The following is a 14,501-nucleotide window of genomic DNA, read 5'->3' on the forward strand; positions in this document are numbered from 1 at the left end:
GTAACCAATCTCCGTCTCGCGATTCTGATTGGTACTTCTAAGGTTGCTAGTAGTGTTAATTACTCTTTGTAGTTGATGCTAGTTGGATTACTCGGTGGAAGATCATATGTTCAGATCCTTAATGCTATTCAATACCTCTCTGGTCATGAACATAAGTATGCTTTGTGAGTAGTTACTTTTGTTCCCGAGGACATGTGATAAGTCTTGCTATAAGTATTCATGTGAATTTGGTATTCTTTCGATATTTTGATGCGTTGTATGTTGTCTTTCCTGTAGTGGTGTTATGTGAACATCGACTACATAACACTTCACCATCATTTGGGCCTAGAGGAAGGCATTGGGAAGTAATAAGTAGATGATGGGTTGCTAGAGTGACAGAAGCTTAAACCCTAGTTTATGTGTTGCTTCATAAGGGGCTGATTTGGATCCACTAGTTTAATGCTATGGTTAGACTTTGTCTTAATTCTTCTTTCGTAGCTGCGGATTCTTTTGAGAGGGGTTAATCATAAGTGGGATGTTTGTCCAAGTAAGGGCAGCACCCAAGCACCGGTCCACCCACATATCAAACTATCAAAGTAGCGAACGCGAATCATATGAACATGATGAAAACTAGCTTGACAGAAATTCCTATGTGTCCTCGGGAGCGTTTCACCTCATATAAGAGTTTGTCCAGGCTTGTACCTTGCTACAAAATGGATTGGGCCATCTTGCTGCACCTTTTTTACTATTATTACTTGCTACTTGCCACGAATCATCTTATTACACAACAATCTGTTACCGATAATTTCAGGGCCTGCAGAGAATACCTTGCTGGAAACCACTTGTCAGTTCCTTCTGCTCCTCGTTGGGTTCGACACTCTTACTTATCGAAAGGACTAAGATAGATCCCCTACACTTGTGGGTCATCAAAGACTCTTTTCTGGCGCCGTTGCCGGGGAGTGAAGCGCCTTTGGTAAGTGGAATTTGGTAAGGAAACATTTATATATTGTGCTGAAATTTATTGTCACTTGTCACTATGGAAACTAATCCTTTGAGGAGCTTGTTCGGGGTATCTTCACCTCGAACGGAAGCACAAGGAGTTGCTCCTCAACCTGCTGCACCTACTGAAAATATTTGTTACGAAATTACTTTTGGTATGCTAGAGAAACCGTTGGCTAATCCTTTTACAGGAGATGGAACAACACATCCCGACTTGCATCTAATCTATTAGATGAAGTTTGTGGTTTATTTAAGCTTGCAGGTTTGCCCGAGGATGAGGTCAAGAAGAAGGTATTTCCCTTATCTTTGAGGGATAAAGCATTGACATGGTATAGGCTATGTGATGATACTAGATAATGGAACTACAACCGATTGAAATTGGAATTTCATCAAAAGTTTTATCCTATGCATTTGATACATCGTGATCGGAATTATATCTATAATTTTTGGCCTCATGATAGAGAAAGTATCGCTCAAGCTTGGGGAGGCTTAAGTCAATGTTATATTCATGCCCCAACCATGAGCTCTCGAGAGAAATTATTATTCAGAACTTTTATGCTCGACTTATGATAATCGCACCATGACTAACACTTCTTGTACCGGTTCTTTTGTGAAGAGAGATATTGACTTCAAATGGAATTTATTGGAAAGAATTAAATGCAACTATGAAGATTGGTAGTTTGATGAAGGTAAGGAGTCATGTATGAATCTTAAGTTCGATTGTGTTAAATCCTTCATTGAAACAAATACTTTTTGTGATTTTAGCGCTAAACGTGGACTTGACTCTGAGATAGTAGCTTCATTATGTGAATCATTTGCTGCTCATATTAATCTCCCTAAAGAGAATTGGTTTAAATATCATCCTCACATAGAAGTCAATGTGGTTAAACCCAATCCAGTTGAAGAGAAAGTCATTGCTTATAATGATCCTATTGTTCATAGTGCTTACATTGAGAAACCACCTTTCCCTGTTAGAATAAAGGATCATTCAGAAGCTTCAGCTCTGATACGTAGGGGATACATTAGAACACCTACACCCCCTGAGCAAATTAAAGTTGAACCTAGCATTGCTATTATCAAAGATCTCCTGTCCGACAATGTTGAGGGCCATGATATTCACTATTGTGAAGATGCTGCTAGAATTGCTAAACCTCATGCTAGAGACAAACATAGGCCTGTTGTTGGCACGCCTGTTGTTTCTGTTAAGATAGGAGATCATTGTTATCATGGTTTATGTGACGTGGGTGCTAGTGTTAGTGCAATACCTCAATCTTTATATGATGAAATTAAATACGAGATTGCACCTGTCGAGATGGAACGTATTGATGTCACTATTCAGCTTGCCAATAGAGATACTATCTGCCCTTTAAGAATTGTTAGAGATGTTGAAGTCTTGTGTGGTAAAACTAAGTATCCTGCTGATTTTCTCGTTATTCCTACCACACAAGATAGCTTTTGTCCCATCATATTTGACAGACCTTTCCTCAATACTGTTAATGCTCATATTGACTGTGAGAAGCAAACAGTTCATATTGACTGTGAGAAGCAAACAGTCACTGTTGGCTTTGAAGGTGTGTCACATGAATTCAATTTCTCCAAGTTTGGTAGACAACCTCATGAAAAAGAATTGTCTAGTAAGGATGAAATTATTGCTCTAGCTTCTATTGCTGTGCCTCCTACCGATCCTTTAGAGCAATACTTGCTTGAGCATGAAAATGATATGCATATGGATGAAAGGAATGAGATAGATAGAGTTATCTTTGAACAACATCCTATCCTTAAGAATAATTTGCCGGTTGAACTGCTTGGAGATCCACCCCTAGCAAAGGGTGATCCTGTGTTCGAGCTTAAACAGTTACCTGATACTCTTAAGTATGCTTATCTTGATGAAAAGGAGATATATCCTGTTATTATTAGTGCTAGCCTTCCAGAGCATGAAGAAAAGAAATTATTGAAAACTCTGAGGAAGCACCGTGCTACTATTGGATATACTCTTGATGATCTTAAGGGCATTAGTCCCACTCTATGCCAGCACAAAATTAAAACCGATCCTGATTCCAAACCAGTGGTCGATCATCAACGGAGATTAAATCCTAAGATGAAAGAGGTAGTAAGAAAAGAAATACTAAAGCTCCTGGAAGCAGGTATTATCTATCCTGTTGCTCATAGTGATTGGGTAAGTCCGATGCATTGCATCCCTAAGAAAGGAGGTATCACCGTTGTCCCTAATGATAAAGATGAATTGATACCACAGAGTATTATTACTGGCTATAGGATGGTAATTGATTTTAGGAAATTGAATAAAGCCACTAGCAAAGATCATTACCATTTGCCTTTTATTGACCAAATTCTAGAAAGATTATCTAAACACACACACTTATGCTTTCTAGATGGTTATTCTGGTTTCTCCCAAATACCTCTTGCACAATCTGATCAAGAGAAAACCACGTTTACCTGCCCTTTAGGTACCTTTGCTTATAGACGTATGCCTTTTGGCTTATGTAATGCACCTGCTACCTTTCAAAGATGTATGATGGCTATATTCTCTAACTTTTGTGAAAAGATTGTTGAGGTTTTCATGGATGACTTCTCCGTTTACGGGTCTTCTTTTGATGATTGCCTCAGCAACCTTGATCGAGTTTTGCAGAGATGTAAAGATACCAACCTTGTCTTGAATTGGGAGAAGTGCCACTTTATGGTTAATGAAGGCATCTTCTTAGGACATAAAATTTCTGAAAGAGGTATTGAAGTCGATAAGGCTAAGGTTGATGCGATCGAGAAAATGCCATGCCCTAAATACATTAAAGGTATAAGAAGTTTCCTTGGTCATGCTGGTTTCTATAGAAGGTTCATTAAGGGCTTTTATAAGATTTCTAGGGATCTTACCAATCTCTTGCAAAAGGATATTCCTTTTGTTTTTGACGATGATTGTGAGGAAGCCTTTGAAATACTTACGAAGGCCTTGATAACTGCACCTATTGTTCAACCACCTGATTGGAATTTACCTTTTGAAATTATGTGTGATGCTAGTGATTATGCTGTTGGTGATGTTCTAGGACAAAGAGTTGATAAGAAATTGAATGTTATTCATTATGCTAGTAAAACTCTAGACAGTGCCCAAAGAAACTATGCTACTACTGAAAAGGAATTTTAGCACTCGTGTTTGCATGTGAAAAGTTCAGATCTTACATTGTTGATTCCAAGGTTACTATTCACACTGATCATGCTGCTATTAACTATCTCATGGAAAAGAAAGATGCTAAACCTAGACTTATCAGATGGGTTCTCTTGCTACAAGAATTTGATTTGCATCTTGTTGATAGGAAGGGTGCTGAGAACCCCGTAGCAGATAACTTGTCTAGGTTGGAGAATGTTCTTGATGACCCGCAACCTATTGATGATAGCTTTCCAGATGAACAATTGAATGTCATCAGTGCTTCACGTAGTACACCTTGGTATGCTGATTATGCAAATTATATTGTTGCCAAGTTTATACCACCTAGTTTCACATACCAACAGAAGAAGAAATTCTTCTTTGATTTGAGACATTACTTTTGGGATGATCCTCACCTTTATAAAGAAGGAGTAGATGGTGTTATTAGACGTTGTGTACCTGGGCATGAACAGGGATAGATCCTACAGAAGTGTCACTCCGAGGCTTACGGAGGACACCATGCGGGAGATAGAACTGCACACAAGGTATTGCAATCCGGTTTCTATTGGCCTACTCTCTACAAGGATGCCCGTAAGTTTGTCTTGTCTTGTGATGAATGTAAAAAATAGGTAATATCAGTAAACGTCGGGAAATGCCTATGAATTATTCATTTTTCATTGAACCATTTGATGTTTGGGATTTTTGATTATATGGGACCTTTTCCAAAGTCCAACGGGTATACTCATATCCTAGTTGCAGTTGATTACGTTAATAAGTGGGTAGAAGCTATCCCAATTAGTAGTGCTGATCACAACACCTCTATTAGGATGCTTAAAGAAGTTATTTTCCCTAGATTTGGAGTCCCTACATATTTAATGACTGATGGTGGTTCACATTTTATTGATGGTGCTTTCCGTAAAACGCTTGCTAAGTATGATGTCAACCATATAATTGCATCTCCCTATCATCCTTAGTCCAGTGGTCAATTAGAGCTAAGTAATAGAGATATTAAACTAATTCTGCAAAAGACTGTTAATAGGTCTAGAAACAATTGGTCTAAGAAGCTTGATGATGCACTGTGCGCTTATAGAACTGCTTAGGATAGAACTTTTGATGAAATTCCAATTTCAACCGATTGTAGCCCCATGATCCAGCATCATCACATAGCCTATACCATGTCAACGCCTTATACTTCAAATATAAAGGAAAAACTTTCTTATTTACCTCATCCTCGGGAAAACCTGCAAGCTTAAATAAACCACAAACTTCATCTACATAGATTGGATGAAAGTCTGGATGTGAAGATCCATCTCCTCTAAATGGATTAGCCGGCAGTTTCTCAAGCATACCCAGAGGAATTTCATAAAAGATATTTTCCATAGGTACCTCAGGTTGAGGAGCAACTCCTCGTGCTTCCGTTCGTGGTGAAGATACCCCGAACAAACTCCTCAAAGGAAGAGTTTCCATAGTGACAAGTGACAATAAATTTCAGCACGGTATATAAATGTTTCCTTACCAATTACCACTTACCAAAGGCGCTTCACTCCCCTGCAACGGCGCCAGAAAAGAGTCTTGATGACCCACAAGTGTAGGGGATCAATCGTAGTCCTTTCGATAAGTAAGAGTGTCGAACCCAACGAGGAGTAGAAGGCTCTGATAAACAGATTTCAGCAAGGTAATAACTGCAAGCACTGAAAGTAGCGGTAACAAGTGATTGTGTAGCGAGGTGAAACGTAGCGAGCAAAAAGTAACAAGTAACAAGTAGTAGAAATGGTGCAACAAGTGGCCCAATCCCTTTTGTAGCAAGGGACAAGCCTGAACAAAGTCTTATAGGCGGAAAAATGCTCCCGAGGACACACGGGAATTTCTGTCATGCTAGTTTCATCATTTTCATATGATTCGCGTTTGTTACTTTGATAGTTTGATATGTGGGTGGACCGACGCTTGGGTACTGCCCTTACTTGGACAAGCATCCCACTTATGATTAACCTCTCTCGCAAGCATCCGCAACTACAAAAGAAGAATTAAGACAAAGTCTAACCATAGCATTAAACTAGTGGATCCAAATCAGCCCCTCACGAAGCAACGCATAGACTAGGGTTTAAGCTTCTGTCACTACAGCAACCCACCATCTACTTACTACTTCCCAATCCCTTACTCTAGGCCCAAATATGGTGAAGTGTTATGTAGTCGATGTTCACATAACACCACTAGAGGAAAAGACAACATACATCATATCAGAATACCGAACGAATATCAAATTCACATGACTATTATCAGCATGACTTATCCCATGTCCTCAGGAACAAAAGTAACTACTCACAAGACATAATCATAATCATGACCAGAGGTGTAATGAATAGCATTAAGGATCTGAACATAAACTCTTCCACCAAGTAATCCAACAAGCATCAACTACAAAGAGTAATCAACACTACTAGCAACCTTACAAGTACCAATCGGCGTTGCGAGACGAAGATTGGTTACAAGAGATGAACTAGGGATTGGAGAGGAGATGGTGCTGATGAAGATGTTGATGAAGATGCCTCCCCTCCGACGAGAGGAGTGTTGGTGATGACGATGGCGAAGATTCCCTCCTCCGGGAGGGAAATTTCCCTGGCAGGATCATCCTGCCGGAGCTCTAGATTGGATCTGCTCAAGTTCCCCCGCGTGGCGGCGGTGAAACCATGAAAAAGCTCCCTATTGATTTTTTTTCCACACCAGGACGCTTCATATAGCAAAAGAGGAGGGGCTAGTGGGCCTTCAGGCAGCCCACAAGCCTGCCCACCGCCACCAGGGGGGTGGTGGTGGAGTGGGGGCTTGTGGGACCCTGTTGGCCCCCCTCCGGTAGTTCTTTCGCCCATTATTTTTAATATATTCCAGAAAAAATCCACGTAAATTTTCAGGGCATTTGGAGATGTGCATAATAGTGGACTAGGATTTGCTCCTTTTCCAGTCCAGAATTCCAGCTGCCTGAATTCTCCCTCTTCAAATAAACCTTGCAAAATAAGAGAGAAAAGGCATAAATATGGTACCACAAGTAATATAACAGCCCAAGAAGCAATAAATATCAACATGAAAGCATGATGTAAAATGAACGTATCACCCCTCTAGCCATACTTCGAGGACAATGTTGTGATGATGGATCCTTCTAATCTGATGCTTCTAATATGTGTTGGGTTTTCCATGAAGAGGAATGAGTGATGCTGCACAATATAGGTAACTATTTCCCTTAGTAAAGAACCAAGGTTTATTGGACCAATAGGAGTAGCAACCAACCCCGGTCTTCAGCAATCGCACACAAAAGAAACAAACACTTGCACCCAACGCGGGCAAAAGGGTTGTGAATCCGGGGGCCATAGTGTTCCCTAGTTCCATCTCTCATGAAAGCAAGCGGATAGTTATGCGATATTCACGGCAAATATCATGTGTAGATAGGCATCACGTCCATAAGAAAATAGGCCGACTCCTGCGTGCACCTATTACTATTACACCACCGATCGACCACTATCCAGCATGCATCTAGAGTATTATGTAAAACAAAGTAATGCTTGGAGAATGATGACATGTTGTAGACAAAGATAACTCAATTAATATGAATTAATACCATCATTTCACCCTTAGTGGCAACAATACAAAGACGTATATTTCCCCTACTATGCCTCTGGGATATAGAAATCCGTCACACTGAACCCACTACAACGCACCTATCTCACTGAAGAAAGATCAATCTACTTGGCCAAAGGAAATCAATAGATCATAGAGATTTACAAATCTATGATCATGCACATAGGAATCATATTTAAAATTTAGAGAAGACTCAAATATTTATCATGAATAATCTGAACATAAACCCACAATTCATCGGATCCCAACAAACGCACTACACAGAAGAGTTACATCGGATAGATCAAAGCAAAGATGCGATGCTCATTGTATTGAAGATCAAGAGAGAGAGAGAGAGAGAGAGGTAACCATCTAGGTACTAACTACAGACATGTAGGGAGAGAGAGAGAGAGAGAGAGAGAGAGAGAGGTAGACATCTAGGTACTAACTACAGACATGTAGGTCTCTGGTGAACTACTCACACATCATCATGGGAGCAGCAAGGTTGATGTACAGGTCCTCCATGATTGATTCCCCCTCTAACACAGCACCAAAAAAGGCCTCCAGATGGCCTCACAACGAAACATAGACTTGTGGAGGCGAAAAAAGTGTTTCGGGGTTCTCCCTAGGGTTTTGGGGATTAAAGATAATTTATAGGACAAAGAGGTTCACCAAGAGGGAGTCGAGGGTGGAACGAGGCAATAGGGAGCGACCAACCCCCTGGGCGCGCCCTGTTGTGTGGTCCTCCCATCATGAGGCTTCTAGCCTCCTCCCGAAGCTTTCGGGTCTTCTTTTGGTCCAGAAAAAATCACCAAAAGTTTCATGACAATTGGACTTCGTTTGGTACAGTAAACCTAAAAAGCTAAAAGCACGTAGAAAACATCAACTCGCACTGGGTACTGGGTAATATGTTAGTGCTCAAAGATAATATAAATTGATTTATAAATATCCGAAAAGTATCCTAGAATGATAATATAATAGCATGGAACAAGAAGAAATTATAGATAAGTTCGAGACATATCAACACCCCAAGCTTAATTCCTCCTCGTTCTTGAGTAGCTAAATGATAAAAACGGATTTTTTTCACGTGACATGCTACCCAACATGTAATCTATTATAGTTTTGATCATTGAGAAACAATGAATTAACAAATATCAACATAGCAACAATGCTTATAAACGAAAGAAACATAGTCCACGGTCAATTCATTTTATTGTATAAATATAGCATGGCTGTGTCCTCACCACATAAATACAAATGTTAAGCACCACGATGTCAATTCAGGTAATCGGATCGTACTTTTTAACACGCTTCAGCTTTTTATTACTTGCGAAATATATGAGCGTGAACCATGCATATATCATAAGGTTGCAATAGAATATGGTGGTAGATTTCAAAGGGGTGAAAGTGGGGAAGAATGTCTCGCATCAACTAGGCAGACGGGCTATGGAGATGCCCATCAATAGATATCAATGCGGGGAGTAGGGATTGCCATGCAACGGAAGCACTAGACCCATAAGTGTATGAAAGCTCAAATTAAGCTAAGTGGGTGTGCATCCAACTTGCTTGCTCATGAAGACCTTAGGCATTTCAGGAAGCCCGTCATCGGAATATGTAAGCCAAGTTATATCATGAAAAAATCCTACTAGCATATGGAAGTGAAAAAATAAGAGACATTCTTTATCAAGAAAATGGTTTCACTTTGAGGCACGAGTGTGGAATAAGAGGTAGTAGCATTGTCCCTCCTCTCTTTGCTCTCATTTATTCTATTTTTTTCTTTTTTGTTTTCTTGCCTTTTTCTATTTTTTTATTTTTTTACCTTTTTCTCTCCTTTTTTCTTTCTCTCTTTCTCTCTTTTTTATTTTTCATTATTTTTCGTTCAGAGTCTCATGCCGACTTGTGGGGGATTCATTGTCTCCATCATCGTTTACTCACTAAGACAATGCCCTAATAATGATGATCATCACACTTTTATTTACTTAGAATTCATCATGAAGAACTGATATTATATGTGTAGCGACCCGACCTGAAACGGCCAAGTCTCTGGTGTTTCCGTACCATCCCAAGATCATGCTGGTACACACTCAGTACATCAATGTATATATCAAGAGTTCAATCACACAGCTTTATTAATCAAAATATCATATCGAGTACTTTATTACAATAATGAATTACAATAAAGTGGTTGAAGGCCATCTCATGATGAAAAGGACGTGGATGTCGCCTAGAGGGGGGGGTGAATAGGCGCTTTAAAATAGTTAAGGTTTAGGCTTGAACAAATGCGGAATAAAACTAATGTTTAATATGTCAAGCACAAAACCTACAAACTACTAGGCTCACCTATGTGCACCAACAACTTATGCTAAGCAAGATAAACAACTAAGTGATAGCAAGATATATTACAATAAACAATATGTCTATCACAAAGTAAAGTGCATAAGTAAAGGGTTCGGGTAAGAGATAACCGAGACACGGGGACACGATGATGTATCCTGAAGTTCACACCCTTGCGGATGCTAATCTCCGTTAGAGCGGTGTGGAGGCACAATGCTCCCCAAGATGCCACCAAGGCCACCGTAATCTCCTCACGCCCTCGCACAATGCAAGGTGTCGTGATTCCACTAAGGGACCCTTGAGGGCGGTCACCGAACCCGTACAAATGGAAACCCTTGGGGGCGGTCACTGAACCCATACAAATGGCAACCCTTGGGGGCGGTCACCGAACCCGTACACGTGGCAACCCTTGGGGGCGGTCACCGAACCCGTACACGTGGCAACCCTTGGGGGTGGTTACCGGTACCCATACAAATTGCTCGGGGCAATCTCCACAACCTAATTGGAGACCCCGACGCTTCCCGTAGCTTCACACCACAATGATTGAGCTCCGATACACCACCAAGCTTCTAGGACGCCAAAGCATCCACGAAGAACAATATCAAGGGTACTAAGTACCAAAGGTAGTAAGCTTCTCAACTTCTCACTTCCACGTATCACCATGGAGAACTCAAACCGATGCAACTAATGCAATGGCAAGAACACACGAAGTGGTCAAGTCCCTCACACTCAAATCCCTCCACAACAACGAAAGCTATGGAGAATTATGAGAGGAAGAACAAGGAGCTCACAAAGAACTCCAAGATCAAGATCCAAGGGGTTCCCCTCACATAGAGGAGAAAGTGATTGGTGGAGATGTGGATCTAGATCTCCTCTCTGTTTTCCCTCAAGAACAAGCAAGAATCATTGGAGGGATTGAGAGTAAGCAAGCTCTAAGAATGTCAACAATGGAGGTAGAACAAGAGCTCAACAGATAGATAAGACCAAGGGGGAAGAAGACCCCCTTTATATAGTGGGGGAAGGAATCAGACCGTTACCCCCACTTTCTACCCGAGCTCCAGCGGTACTACCGCTGGCTGCAGCGGTACTACCGCTGGCACTCCAGCGGTACTACCGCCAGCTAGCGGTACTACCGCTGGCACTCCAGCGGTACTACCGCTGGCCCCAGCGGTACTACCGCTGGGCCCGTGGTAGTGCAACGGCACTACCACCGCCAAGAAAGTCTTCGCAAAAAGGTCCGTCCACGAACAACCGCTAGGCAGGCGGTACTAAGCTCCTGGAGCGGTACTACCGCTGACCAGGGGCGGTACTACCGCCAGCCAGCGGTACTACCGCTTGAGCCAGCGGTACTACCGCTTGGGCCAGCGGTACTACCGCCAACTCTAGCGGTACTACCGCTAGGTCCAACGGTACTACCGCTCGCCAGTGAAACGGCCATAACTTTCGCATACGAGCTCCGAATCGAGCAAACCCAAGCTTGTTGGATTTAGGATGACAAGGGCTATCCAAACAGCGATATAAAGATGTGAGTCCTCTAAGAATGAAGAACCGGCAAAAACTCCAACATCGAAAACATCATAGTAGTTGCATATGGACTCCATTTTCGATGAACTCGAGCTTGTCATGGAGATGACCATAAGCTCTAAAACTCACAAAGAGAAACACCAAATAAGAACGAAGAAGTATGATGCAAGGATGCAAATGGTTTGAGCTCTCAACGAACGATACGATCAAGCTACTCACTTGAGAGCCCCCCTTGATAGTACATCAATCTATCCTAAACAGAAAACCTATCAAGGGCAAACCTATACCTTGCACCTCGTCCTCTTGAGCTAGATGATGATGATCTTGGCTTCCTCAAGATGGACCACCTTTCTTGATTGCGTTGGCTTGACGAAGACTAGTTGATTTCTCCCCCATACTCACTATGGGTGAGCCACTCTTCAGCATATCTTCACAAGTCCATTGCCACCACAATGAACAGCACGCTTCAAGCAAGATATCTTCGTGTTGATCCACTTGAACTTGCACACCGCCATCTTGATGACGATCACCACTTGACGTCATCCTTCATGGGTTGTATGAGATCTTCCTCTAGACGCAAGCCCATGGAAACACACCTAACCCCCACATAGAACTCTCACAAAGACCATGGGTTAGTACACAAACACGTAATGGACAATGCTTACCATACCATGGGACCACTTGATCCCTCTCGGTACATCTTGTACGCTTTGTGTGTTGATCATCTTGATTTACGCTTTGTCTGAGATCTTGATCAACCTTGTGTCTTGATGACGATCACCACTTGACGGCATCCTTCATGGGTTGTATGAGATCTTCCTCTAGACGCAAGCCCATGGAAACACACCTAACCCCCACATAGAACTTTCACGAAGACCATGGGTTAGTACACAAATACGTAATGGACAATGCTTACCATACCATGGGATCACTTGATCCCTCTCGGTACATCTTGTACGCTTTGTGTGTTGATCATCTTGATTTGCTCATGGGTTGTATGAGATCTTCCCTTTGACGCAAGCCCATGGAAACACACCTAACCCCCACATAGAACTCTCACGAAGACCATGGGTTAGTACACAAATACGTAATGGACAATGCTTACCATACCATGGGATCACTTGATCCCTCTCGGTACATCTTGTACGTTTGTGTGTTGATCATCTTGATTTACATTTTGTCTGAGATCTTGATCAACCATGTGTCTCTATGACCATTATTTGGATAATACCTTGAATACCATCTTGGTCATCATATAAACTCCTTGAACCCAACAGATGGACTTCAAGAAGTGCCTATGGACAAATCCTATAAATGTAACTTAAGGCAACCATTAGTCCATAGGAATTGTCATCAATTACCAAAACCACATATGGAGATATATGCTCTAACACATGACATATCTAACAAAGACTAGCGGAAGCATCAGGTAGACGAGTCCATCCGACTCCAGGGCATGTCATCGAGCATAGATCGTAGCCTCACTCCTGGTCGGAAAAGTACTCTACAACATGATACGTTGCAGCCGTGTAGGTCAGCATATGGAATATGCCGGCAAGTCATCAAAGAGAGGGGTGAAATAATATCCAATTATTTCTACATGCATATATGGCAGGTGGGGCTATAAGTTTTAGCATAAAGCAATTTTTCTCCTACAACAAGAGAGGGCTAAAAGCAAAACATTACTACATTGTTTGTTGTTAACGAGATGGTTCCGCCAACCAATTCTCATACCCGAGTAGTCGATTATTCCCACATCATTATTAAGTTGTGTTGAGAGTTCAGTAAAAATTCAATGCCTTTGGCTCAAGTTGTCCATGACCGTGGACACGACTAATCGATTAGGTTTGGGTACTCTGCAGAGTTTTGCACACGTTCCCCACAAGATTTGATCGCCTTCGGGTATGTCCTCGCACTTCAGGGTGTTTGAAGACCGGATGATCAAAACATGGTCTTTCAACGGGTCCCTCTGATCCCCTGTCGGTGCCCATCCAATCCTACCGTTCTTCTACATCTGCTAGCACCGCCTGTCCAGAGTCGCCATGTTGTCCAACCAAGCCAGAGCCCATAATGACTTATGGATGTGCAGGTAAGCCTTGGGTCTTGAAGCCTCCATCTGTCTCTTCGAGCCTGGGTGAAGCTTTCCGCAAGATGTCATGGCACGTCTCCAAGCATCCCGGGGTCGTCCACTGGTTTCTCCAGGGAGCCCATCAAAACCGTCCTTCACCCAGAGTTGCGTTGCTTCACGAGGTCTTGAAAATCTTGACTTAGCCGGTCTTGGTTATTTAATTATTCTCGCATCACTCGTGTTATGCACTCAACCAGAATCCCGTCTACTCAAGCATAGCAATATGAAATTTGTCGTCCCGGGCCAAGTATCGGGGTTGTTTTGTGCCTACCACATGATACTACTACCTATAACTATAATTTCCAAGTACCTACTCAACATGCAATTGGGCAAAGAAGGGTGAAACTACCATGCATAGGAAACATAGGCGATAGTATGATCAAAATGACTTGCCTTGCTGATAGTTGTCTTGATCGAGCGCTTCGAAGTAACAAGCTTCGCACTCCGGGTGATCTATCGATATAAACAAATACACACCATAAGCACTACAATCATCAACAAGTACAATAACATCACAAGCATAAAGTAGCTATGGCATAAAGTGAAAGAATTCACTTCACCTAACTAAGTCATAAACTGTTTTTGATAAAACCCCAAGTAAAATTATTTAAAGAAAATTTAAACTTATACTACAGAAATATATAATCACTAGAAATCAGTAGCAAAAAGAATCAAATAAAAATCTATTTTTAAACTCCTGGAATAAGCAAAACAAGGTTTAAACTAAATCTGATCTAATTCAAATTTTAAAATTTCACACATAGCCAAATAATATGT

Source organism: Hordeum vulgare, chromosome 1H, assembly GCF_904849725.1.
Source record: "Hordeum vulgare subsp. vulgare chromosome 1H, MorexV3_pseudomolecules_assembly, whole genome shotgun sequence".
NCBI lineage: Eukaryota > Viridiplantae > Streptophyta > Magnoliopsida > Poales > Poaceae > Hordeum > Hordeum vulgare.